Genomic DNA, 12245 nt, shown 5'->3' with positions numbered 1-12245 from the left:
TCCTCAAAACTTTTAAAACATAGTCCCCCAGCACCAGAAGAATGTGCATGGGGCTCAATGGAGGTGCAGGGAGCTTTTGTGTCCTTTCTGGGGGGGTCTCGCTTTCCTCTTGGGGGGGGGGGGGGTCTGTGGATTGCTGTTTACCAATCCACAAGCTCACTGAACTCTATCCTTTTGGGGGGATAGATAAAATTGTATATAGTTATCATATACCACGTGATACATGATGTTTTGAAAGGTATTTACATTGTAGAATGCATGGCTATATCAATTAGGGAAGATGTTGGTCAAAACTTAAGTTTGGTTACAGAGGAAAATAAATTCAAGAAATACATGGAGACAATAATAAGCTATATTGAAAAAATTCTAAGACTAGAATTTTAAGTTTCCTTTTGGGTTTGGGGGGAAACTTCATTATGTGAACATGATTAATGAAATTGTTGGCCACTAGTGATTTAAGTCAATCTCTAACTCATCTGCTTGCCAGAGGGTTGAAGGTTATAGCTAAAAATTCTAATCACAGTCATTTATCCTGGCAACCAGTACCCCATCCTTAAGGGCTTTCCCAAAGTTAACTCATTAACATAAACTCTGGAGTGATTGAAAGGGACTTGCTATGAATAATAAAATTTCCTTTCACCATTATGGCACTTATTAGGAAATTACAAGAGTTATAGGGGACCTGGCCAATAACCAGGGACATGCCCAAATATATACTTCATTATGTCACAGTAGTACACTAGCTTCAAATCATTACCAAATCATGGATAAACCATGGAGAGCTGCTTTATTTCAGCAGAATATAAATTATATCAGAATAGGAAATTTCTAATGTTGTCAATTTATAAATGATGCTTTTGGACTTTTATCAACACTGTCTGGCAAACAATTCAATCCATTTTGCCTTGATTTATTTCCCCAGAGAAAGCATGCTACTTTTCCAGACTCCAAACTCAGCAAAAGACAAGCAAGCTGAGGTAGATTTTTGGGACTTCTAGATAGACCACTGTTAGCTCTAACAGAGTCTCAGTTATAGTGACAGCCAAACACCTGTGCACCCCACTCTTTATTTGCAAGCCTCTGCACTTACACTTTTACATCTAAACCTGTGTACTTGTACCCCTACCTCTGAGCCTCTCCACCCACACCTTTACATGGAGGCCTCTGGAGGTGCTGACTTTTTTCACCACAGATGCTACTGGACCCACGGGATGAGCTAGAATAGCGCCCTTCCCCCAAGTAATCTGCTTCAAATTCTACACCCATCTGTTCTATCTTTGGATTTTTTTTTCTGGGCTCAAAAACCACAAATTTGTTCAATACTTGAACAGTACCTCCAAAGCAATAAATAGATGCTATCGTGGTGTATGTTATCTGTCTTGCTCATGAGGGGCTGGCTCTCACCCCTTCTTTAAACTTTTAGCAGCATTCCTCAGAATATTAGCATGCTCTGCCTCTTTAAAATTCCACTCTGGCAGCTCCCTTAGGAGCTACAGGAACATCAGTGAACACATTATCATTGACAGGAAGCAAAATAAAATTATTTGCACCAAAGGCACACACATTCTCTGAATGTGTTGTGATAAAAGAAAAGGTTTCTTAAAGCTAAACTTAGAAAAAGTCCCTGCATAAAGTGACCAGGGAAAATGGCAGCCTGCCCATTAGTCAGATCATAAGCGCTGTCTTCGTAACTATACTTGAGTCTGTGAAATGTGACCTTAAGCACTGGACCAACTCACCCACACAAGGCATGTTGCTAAGATATACAACAGGGAGATTTGTCATGGCCCAGCCTAAAACCCACCACAATAACTGAATCTTTGTGGAACCATAATGGCACCCATCTTCTCCTATGTCAGAGGCCAGCGTGAGAGAGCAGCAGAGAAAACCCAAAGGCCTTGAAAGTGATGAGTGGCTGGACCTCAGGGCTTCTTCACTAGCTGTAGGAGGGACATGGTGAGGCACCACAGACTGAAGCATCTCCTCCCTGAGGTGTAGTAAGTTAGCTGCTGTCACTGTGACAGAATCGCTGAGATAAATGACTTATCAGGAAAAAAGGTTTATTTTGGCTCATGTTTTCAGAGGTTTCAGTCCATGGTTAGTTGGCTCTGTTGCTTTTGGTCCTTTTGTGAGACAGAACATCATGGTGGGAGCACACAGCAGAGGAAGGTGCTCACCTCATGGCATTAAGGAAACAGAAAGAGGAGAGGTCAGAGTCCTCATATCCCCTTCAAGAACTTGCCCTCAATGACCTCTTGCTAGATCCCATTAAAGATTCTAGCACCCCCACCCCCAGGTTGGGGACCAAGCCTTTAACATATTTGAGATCCAAACTATGATAGCCAACACCCAGTTAGGCCCTGTGGCTTATGACTAATTCTATTTTAGGTAGGTTAGCATTTTCACCTTGAGAAAGTAGCTTTGGGTTGGTTTTCAGGGAGAACAGGCAAATTGGTATATCAGACTTATATAACCAGAATCCATTCCTCTCTGATCTAATCACTTCCTCTTTTCCAACGTAGCCTTCTGCATCCAGCTAGGAGCTTCTCTCTTCTTGCTCTGCAGTGGTCAAGTCTTCTCCCTAACCTGAGACTTCCTTATGCTGCAGTCCTCCCACATTACTGCTTCTCTCCTCCTCAGTCTCCCTCACAGAGTCCTAGATGCACAAGTCCTCTTGTCCCAAGCTATCTCTGTCACTTATTTATCTCTGAAATGCACCCTGACTTTCCTGTCCTGTCTCTGGCCCCTGTACCCCAACTGCAAGTTACTAGAGAGCAGGGGCTCATCTTGGGTCCTTTCCCCGGGAGCATTCGATGAATTACTACGTGAATATAAGATGCCAGGGAACTGACTACCTCCATTATTTTCTTAGCAAAATTATGTAATTCTACCTTACCTAAAATGAGTCTAGAATCGATTCTAGTCATGACCTGGGAGAATTAAGAACCTTGTCTAGTAAGCAACATGTCTGTGAATCAATAAGACACATTATCAATAATATACCCATCTCTATACCCATCTATAAATGAATCCTGACTACCTGTACTGTACTGGTCTCTCTTCTACATGTGTATCTGTCCTGCTAAGCCAAATGAATTCTTAGGAATAAATTGTTAAAATCCTCCTGTATAAATGGTGTCCTTGCTAAATATATCCAAGACTTATGACTTACGATACTGTGTGACTAGCTATATTCTTCCCAGTTGTCTGGTTTTTCTCTTTTGAGTCTGTTAAGAACAGACATATCTGATCTGGTACACCAGTAATATACAGGCTTAAAGCAATGTATTATATCTCATAATTCTACGGGCTGAATGGGGTCAGCTAGACAGTTTTCCTGCAGGTCTCACCTGTGTCACTCATGTATCTTAAATCATCTGTTTTACTAGGACTACAAAGATTACATAATCTCATATGTCCCATTTTTAGAAAAAGAGGAGGGCAGAGAGCTAATTGCTTTGCAATCAAAACAATCCTTATGCCAAAGTGGCCTATTTTAGGGTGGCTTTTTCTGGTGCTATCCATTTGCTTAGGTCTTTCTCACTTCAAGAGAGCTCAGTGGAGGTGCCAATCCCAGAGTTCATTAAGTATTTGACCAATCCAGCTCCCAGACCAAGAAAACAACTAGAGCTCAGAAAGTGAATCCTGTTTATCTACTCAGCGTGTGGCCAGGGCAGCCAATAAATAGTGTCCTTCATGAAAGTGACACTGTAGCCAAGGTGTGGCAGAAGACGAGGAATACTGCAAAATATGGTGTAATCAAGACAGCCAGTCAGAAAAAATACTGAACTCTGATATTTAATTTTAGGTTTGTTGGTGCAAATGAAATATTTTGCAATGCATCAGAAAAGCTTCAAATGAATTATATTTTAGCCCCTTTTCTGGTCCTGTGATCTAGTTATGAATACATTAGACCACCAATTGTGCCCTCTGCACTTACGAATAGTGCATTTTATTCAGCCCATAATTCTTCCTAAACATTGGCTATTTTAGGGAAAAATTAAGTCATACATTATAATAGTATAGCTTCTAAAGTTAATTATTTCCTAAAGCAAGGGAATAATTACAAATGAGTCTATATTTCTTTAATGTCTTTCCCCAGTTTAAATGAGTTTACACACTAATGGGTGTTAAAAATAAAATTTCAGAAGCATTTTCAGAGCTAACTTCTGACTCAGACACTTCTATTCCATTTCAGGAAGAGAGACTAGGAAGAAATATATGCCCTTAAGGTAAGTTTAAATGAATGGATATATTAAATATAAGTGTTGGTGAAACAAGATAATCATACTTATATTAATTAGAACATAAATGAAATAAACTATTCTTCTAGTGCATTTTTATATTAACCTTGACATGGAGTCTGAGATGATAGCTATTTAAGTTGAATACCCAAAAAACAACAAAAATAATGAGGATAAAGCTTTAGAAAGAAATAATAATAAATCCTACACAGATTTATAAAATGGGACCACCTTGAAAGGGTCATTTTTGCTTCAATAAGGATAAAAAGAGTCATTAAAATGGTCTCAACCATCACAAAGGGAATAAAATGACCCGGAGGATTTTGATATAATCACATATTGGATTTCATTTCTCAAAAGTTGGGGGGAAGAGGTTATCTATTAGAAATGCCCAAGGCTTGCTTCATTAAGGTTTTAAAATATATCCCTAATAAGACTGCGTTCATTACAGTATAATTATCTGACTTGATGAAACTCTGTGGATAATCCCAGGCCCCAAATGGACATTTGACTAAATATTTTGATTACCCGTACTTCCTCTGATGTACTGGAGCTAAGTAAAAAAGAAGTTCAAGGTTTTTTAATGAAATATGTTCTAACAAAGTTGAAAATCAATTTTGTACAGTTTTACCATGCTGTCTTAAAATCTAAAGATTTTAGAGCAAAGTTCAAGATTTCAGAGTAAATTGTGACTCAAAGATAAAAATTTACTATTCTTTTTTGTCTTTTGCCATTGCATAGTCATTTTTCCATTGTCAAGAAATAATAACTTTACATCTTTATGGGTATAGTGTCATATTTTGGTATATTTATACATCGTGTATTGATCAACTCAAGATATTTCCCATCATCTCAAATATTTCTTATGGTAAGAATACTCAAAAGTCTCTCATTTTGCTATTTTAAATTATATAATACATTATTTTAAATTGTATAATATCGTGAATGAGAATCACCCTTCTGTATAATAGAACACCAGAGTTTACTCTTCTTATCTGTATGTGACTTGGTAACCACTAATCAAATTCTGCCCATTTCCCTCTCCCTACCCCTTACCAACCTGTGTTAATCACTGTTCTAATCTCTACTTCTCTATAAACTCAGATTTTTAAATTTATAAGTATGACTGAAATGATGTGGTATTTGTCTTTCCATGCCTGGATTGTTTTGCTTAAGACTGTAATATTTAGGTCTATCCATATTGCCACAAATGGCAGGACTTCATCCTTTTTATAGCAAAATAGTATTCCATTGTGGATATATTCCACAATTTATTCATGTATTCATCAATAGACGCTTTGGTGGATTCCATATCTTAGCTACTTTGAATGGTGCTACAACAAATATGAGAGTGCAAGTATCTCTTTGTTACGTTTATTTTAGTTACTTCGCTCTCATTGCGAAGACAAAATACCAGACGCCCAAAATTAAAGGGGAAAAGGTTTATTTAGCTCAGAGTTTGTAGAAGTTTCAGTCCACAATCAGCTGACTCCCACTCAGGGTGCCTTGGCAGACAGGCCTCACTAAGGAGAAACATATTGTGGTGGGCAGAAGTTCACAAAGCAACATGGAACAATTGCAACTCTCTGTGTTCCCTATATCTTCTCCAGACTACTTAGGGCTGGCAGCACTCACACCCTTAATCCTAGTGCCCTTGAGCCTAGCACTGCACCATGAATCAACCCCAGTATCACACACTCTAGATCCAGCCACCTCTGAAAAAGTCCCACCTATGAGTGCATGAGGATTTGGGGGGACATCTAGACCCAAGCCATAACAATGTTGATTTCATTTACTTTGGCTCTCTACCCAGAAGTAGTGCAGGTGGATCAGAAGGAGGTTCTTTTTTTCAAATTTCTTTAAGAACATCCATACTATTCTCTGTTGTGGTTATACTAATGGCATTCCTACCAACAGTTCCCCTTTCTCTACATCCTCACCAGTATTTATCATCTTTTGTCTTATCAATTATAGTTACTCTAACTGGGATGAGATGTCATCTCATTGTGGTTTTGATTTAAATTCTCCTGATTAGTGGTATTGAGCATTTTTAATATACCTGTTGGCAATTTGTAACCACAACAGGTTGCTTACTGATATTTGATAAATACATTTAATAACTATTTTACATGCCATGAATCCCTTCAGAAATGAAGGCCCAAAGAAAGAAGGAAAACAGTATTTTAATAAATAGACTAGAGGAGTGGACAAAAGGGTGTGATCAAGTGGTAATAAGCTGGCGTGGTTTGCAAGGCATTTGTTCAGACTCTTCCTGGCATCCTGGTGTTTAGAGATGAGAACATTCCTCTCCTCCCGGTATGGGCAGGACCCCTCTGGTCTGAGGGTCTCATGATCTAGTTCAAGTCACCTAGATCAAGTCAGCTAGGCCTTATGGCTCACTTCAGGGAGAAGAGAAGAAAGAAGGTCTAACCAACCATTCTGCTGCTTCTGTTTTCTCAAATGCCAAGGTGCTGTATTTCAGAGGTGTATGTCCATAGACATGGGTTTGTCATGCCGTAGTCATGGCATCATGTGAATGTCGCACACACTGGTTTGGGAAATAAGCCTCCCATACAAGCACATTTAGCTGCATATGACCATGGAAGGGAGAGGCTGAATATCCCTCATTTAAAATGTTTCAGATTTTGAAGATTTTGGGGGGGGTTGGAATATAGATGTCACTCATTGTACATCCCTAATCTGAATATCCAAACTCTGAAACGTTCTGTTATCTGAAATTTTTGATTGTCATGTCAACCCCCAAAATGTTTTGGATTTTAAAGTATTTTGTAGTTTATATTTTCAATTTGAGGATGCTTAACCTGGTTACCTTCCAACTCTGCTAATGAGAAACAGAAGCTCAGATAATTATCGTAAGTTATCAGGAGGTAGAACACACTTGGATTGTTTTGTCATTTTTGTCTTTATTTTACTGTAGTCCAAATGTGCTAACCATTACAGCACAATTGTATGTTCTTCTCCTGCCACTCAGATTACTCTTCTACCATCTACTAAAATAATTTTAGGAAAAAGGTAAAATCATAATTCATATTGATAAAGACTTTCTGATCAAACTTCAGTCAGCCCCCACCCCAAGTGCTCTTCTTGGCCAGGTCCTGTTCTTGGGCTTTGTCCTCTTTGCTCAGTGTAGTAGAAATCATGCTAAGCAGTTTAGAGAGTATCTTCCCATCCTTGATATCATGCAATATCTAATCCAGGTCTCATCTCTCCATCATTCCCCAGGTGATATCAGATCACTCTGGTCTAACTTCAGCAAGAAACTTATTAAACCAATTTTGCAAGAATTCTCCTTAATCTTGATATCACCTCAATAATTTTACATCCACCAAGCCCTGTGCCCTCATTCCACAAACTTCCTATTTGACTATAAATCCTCTTTTCCATGTTGAATTCAAGAATAGAGTATGAGCTCCTTTCTGTTGTGAGAGCCTTGCTACTCCTCTTCAGAGTCCCAAAGTTCTTCCTTACCATTTTAACAAGTACCAGACAACACACAGATGTAAGTATGAATGTGTCTTTTATGCAGATGACATGAGGGCATGAGGCTGATGAAAGGGAAATTAAAATGGCTACCACAAGTTTATACAAAGAAATTTGGAGATGAATTGCAAATAGAGCCAAAACTAGTCTTTCCTTACAAAAGAGAATCGTTAAATTCATAAGGCAGCATTTACATGTCTATAAATTACTTACAACTTACAGTTGCAAGAATAGCTCAGAGACAATGAAAAGGTCTAGAATTAAATCACCAGGAAGGAGATGCTCAGATAATTCAGTTTTCCAATGAAACACAAATTTTATTTTCTACACAAGCAACCATAGAAAACCCAGGATCTTTAGTGCAGATGCTCATCTCTTTCCATATTGTTCCCACAGATAAAGTATTTGATTTTATGGGTTGATGTCTCTTTAAACATCTCAAAATACATATTTCCATCCTCTCACTCAAGGTCTAGTCCTGTATTTCAGTGAAATACCAGGCATCTATACTCAAAAAAACATGTGTCAAATTTCATGTGTTTAAAATTAATCCCTCTATGCATCCAATGAAGTCAGACATGTCTTTTTCAATGTACCCACTTGTTATTGACACAACTGTTTTTTCCACAATCCCAGGACTGTTTTAGAGTCATTCTACATTTTATAATTTGTGCTTCATATCCAGCAGTAATTAAGTTTTGCTCATTTTTCCAGCAAACTATTTCTTAGGTGCAAATTTCCTGTTTCTTTTATTACCCATGTATTTCTAAATTGCTTTTTAGTATTTCCTCTTCATTTCTATTATTCTAACATTTGACTACCCTATGAATCGCTATAAAACCCTTCTTCAGCATATAGCACAGATAGTCACAAGTATACCAGGTACAATAATAGGGATAAGCCTGGTATTTTTCAAAGATGACTTGAAACAGTATCTCCACATGCTCTTGTTACTCCTTCACAAATAGGGGGAGTCTTTGTCTTCCCTCAAAGCTGAATATTTCATTGTGTTTGCCTCAACCAATAGGGTACCTTGGAAATGACTCTATGTGATTTCCAAGACTAGGTCTTAAAGGGTGATAATCGTCTATCTAGATCTGTCTCTCTCTGTGTACTTTACTCTTGGAGCTCAGTCTCCATGTTATAAGGAAGTCCAGGCCACATGGAACAGCTACATAAAAGTATTCTGGTCAGCAGCCTTAGCTGAGCTCCCTGCTGTCTTGTCACAAGCATTAACCACCAGACATGTGTCTAATTCAAACAATTATAATAATAATAATTGTATATCTATTTTCCTAATAGTTTTGAGGCCTAACTTGAAATTAAGATTTTGAGAATGTAGATGCCTAGCAGTTGGAGAATCACACAAATTCTGAGTCAACTAAATAGAGTTCAAAGATTCCAAATATTTAATGATTAGATAGCAAATTAGGTGATAAATCTTAGGTGATAGCAATCTTCGGTAATAAAGTTCAAAGAAGGAAAACTTTTAGTATAAGTGCATAATTGTCATGAGTGAATACCAGTGGGACCGTAAATGAAACTTCCAAAAAGACTAGCCCTCACACAGGTCAACTCAAATGGCACCAAAGAGGGGAGCCCTGTGAGTGAATAACTGTGGTTCCTAGAATACGGACACCCCAAAGACACCCATGTCCTAATCTCTGGTACTTACATGGGGGAATTAAGGCAACAGATGGAATTAAGTATCTGGCCTTAAAATAAAAAGGTTAGCCTGGATTATTAGGGTGGCCATCCTATAATCATGAGGACTTAAATGGGGAAGAGGGACAGAGATGGGTCAGTGTCAGTGATGCAGGGTGAGAGCCTGGACCATTGCTGGCTTTGAAAATGCGAAGAGATTATGACCCAAGGAGTGTAGGCAGCCTCCAAATTTTAGGAAAGGGCTTTCTCCTTAGAGCTAGCAGAAGGAACCAGAGCTGCTGAAACCTCAATTGTAATTTAAAGAAGCCTATCCTGATTTCTGACATCCAGAATAATTAAATGAGAAATTTTTGTTGTGTTAAGCCCATAAGTTTACAGTAATTTGTTATATGAGCAATGGAAACTAATAGTAACCGAGATTAGCTCTCAATGGAAATACACCAAAAGCAGAAAACAATAAATCTTGTAAATGCTATAAAAACAGAAAAAAATAAATAAAACTTCTTAATGTAATTGTTCTCCACTTCCTCTGATACTAACTTCACCGGTCCAATTGGAGCCATAGGTGGATATAAAACAGAAGATTTAGATTAGATGACTAGTCCACATTTTTAAGCTATTTATATCTTGTTTTTTTTTTAAAAAAAAAACTAAGAATGAGAGAAACTCTATAGTTTTCTTGGAGTTCTGTTAGTGTGTTTCAGTTGATGAGAACCTGGTTATTCCTGCATGAGCAGTGAACTAGGACATGAAGACAAGCTATCTGCAAGAGGGCTTTGGTAAACACAGCCCGTGCAGCTGACATCCAAAGCTCCCTGCCTACGGACACTCTGAGCTACATTTTTCAGTGTTCATGTTGTGTAGTCAGGACCTGGTGTTCACCAAAAAGTCCAAGCATCTGTATCCAGATGGTTGCGGTGGCCCAAACTCTGGGCCTGGGGGTCTCAGCAGTGGTGCGACTGCTCAGGCCCCCAGAGTTCTTGGGTCTCATTTATCATCCTTCGCTTCCAGATGCCCACACAAAGGAAATTTCAACCTTCATCAGCCATGGCATAGTATTTTATTCTATTTTCAAAATTGCTACTTGACCTATGAAAGCCATCTTAATAAACAATTATGATTCTGGTTGCATAAACAAGGATTTGAAATTTGTTTTACATCAATAACACCCTGCTCTGGGGTCAACTACAGACTTCATGTCTAGGATGAAAATTTCTTTTTCAACCACAAAATCACAAAAGAAACATTGGCATAGGAGACTACCAACACATTCATTCAGTTTAAGAAAAGGATAAATACCAAAGGAAACTAGCCAGGGAAAATGCCAGTGGAGGAAAATAAACAAAATCTCAGCAAAATAAAGAGCTGATGTAAATGTCCCATAAACACCCAAGAACCCAGAAACAATTCACAGTAGAAGAAAAACAAATAATTATAAAAATTTTTTAAATTCAGTCTTAGTTTTAAATAACCAAAGAAATTTAAATTGAAGCATCATTAATATACAATTTTATATCTACTAAAACAGCATTGACAGTTTTGATGTGATGAAACTAATCTATTTATGTACAATTGTGAAATGATACAGTGTATCTCTGGCTGTTCCCTTCTGCAAACTAATAATTTTTGAAAGTCATAAAATATTCATAAGTAATTCAGCAGAGAACAGCCATGCAGGCAAAGATAGTCATTACAGTATTATCAAAAATAGTTTTAAAAATATGAGTAATAGGGTGATGGGGAATGTTCAGTAAATTCCTGGCAATAAGTGTGGAATCATTAAAAAGTACTTAATACAGAGATCTGAATGAAGAGCACAAACTTAGAACCACGTAAGTACATTCCCAAATCAGACCAAAAAATACTTTTTAATAGTTAAGTGAGTGAAATTGTGAAATGTTTTTTCTTTAAAAACTGACTTTAACATGAACACGATTTTATAACAGAAAAAAATAGTAATAAAATCAATGTAAATACTAAAAACCTTAGAAACCAACTTTTGAAAGGTATGTTCCTTTTATGTTTAGTTCAGTCAAAAACCATTAATTGAAACACAATATAAATCTAACATGTACTGCATATTCTCTTAGAGAATGTTAAACTTACAGTCTTTGTTCTATTTTTAAAGGAATTCTGAATTCATGATTACCCTAAATCCAAGAAAGTTCATATTTGGAATGCTTTATGGAAAAGAACAAAATGTAGAAGCAAATCATCCTGTCTCCACAGCTAAAAATGCTTTTTACTGTTGTACTATGAGTCATATATTCTTCATATAAGAAGTGTTATATCAAGTATTGAATTTGATACAGATATGGAGACTGACATACAGAATATATTATAATTACAACATAAATAACCACCAAGAAATTCTAAATATTTTTCCAATGACTTTCACAAGTATCATCTCTCTTACAAAGAAGTCTCATTATTATCTTTTACTGAGAAGACTTTAGAGAAGGTTAAAGACTGCGGAGATCTACTCATTTATTAGGTGTAAAATGTTGGCTTGTTAGAAAAACAAAATGTTCATCTAGGTGCTGTCAGGACACAGAAGGAAAATTGATCTCACTGAGATCTTTCTTGTATAAATTCTAAATAACTTACTCAAGAACATGGCTTAAGCTAAAAGATATTACCAGTCAGGTTTTGGTATAGCATTGTATGTACCGGGCCTGACAACCCATCTGTCTGTTCCTTACCCCACTAAAATTCTATGCACCTCTCAAACATAAAGATTAGTAAGGAAAATGGCACAAGCAGAGCTAAATTTTAAAAGCTTATTTTTCCCCTCTTTCCTTTCTCTCCCTTATTTTTTTTTCAAAGTGCATTAGT

At 37.3% G+C, this 12245-nt stretch overlaps 1 long non-coding RNA gene across 2 annotated transcripts in view; it reads left to right on the top strand.

Annotated features, from left to right (window-relative positions):
- LOC110350838 (uncharacterized) overlaps positions 1-12245 on the top strand; it is a 312348-nt gene that overhangs the window by 201803 nt on the left and 98300 nt on the right. For both annotated transcript variants that reach the window (XR_015444477.1, XR_002397740.2), the window contains one exon: positions 4199-4232. This is a non-coding gene — a long non-coding RNA (uncharacterized LOC110350838). The remainder of the gene's footprint in view (positions 1-4198; positions 4233-12245) is intronic.

This window comes from Heterocephalus glaber, unplaced genomic scaffold (genome assembly GCF_053883595.1).
Source record: "Heterocephalus glaber isolate CG9 unplaced genomic scaffold, H.glaber_assembly_v1.0 deba00000331, whole genome shotgun sequence".
NCBI lineage: Eukaryota > Metazoa > Chordata > Mammalia > Rodentia > Bathyergidae > Heterocephalus > Heterocephalus glaber.
This window is presented reverse-complemented; position numbering and strand designations above follow the sequence as displayed.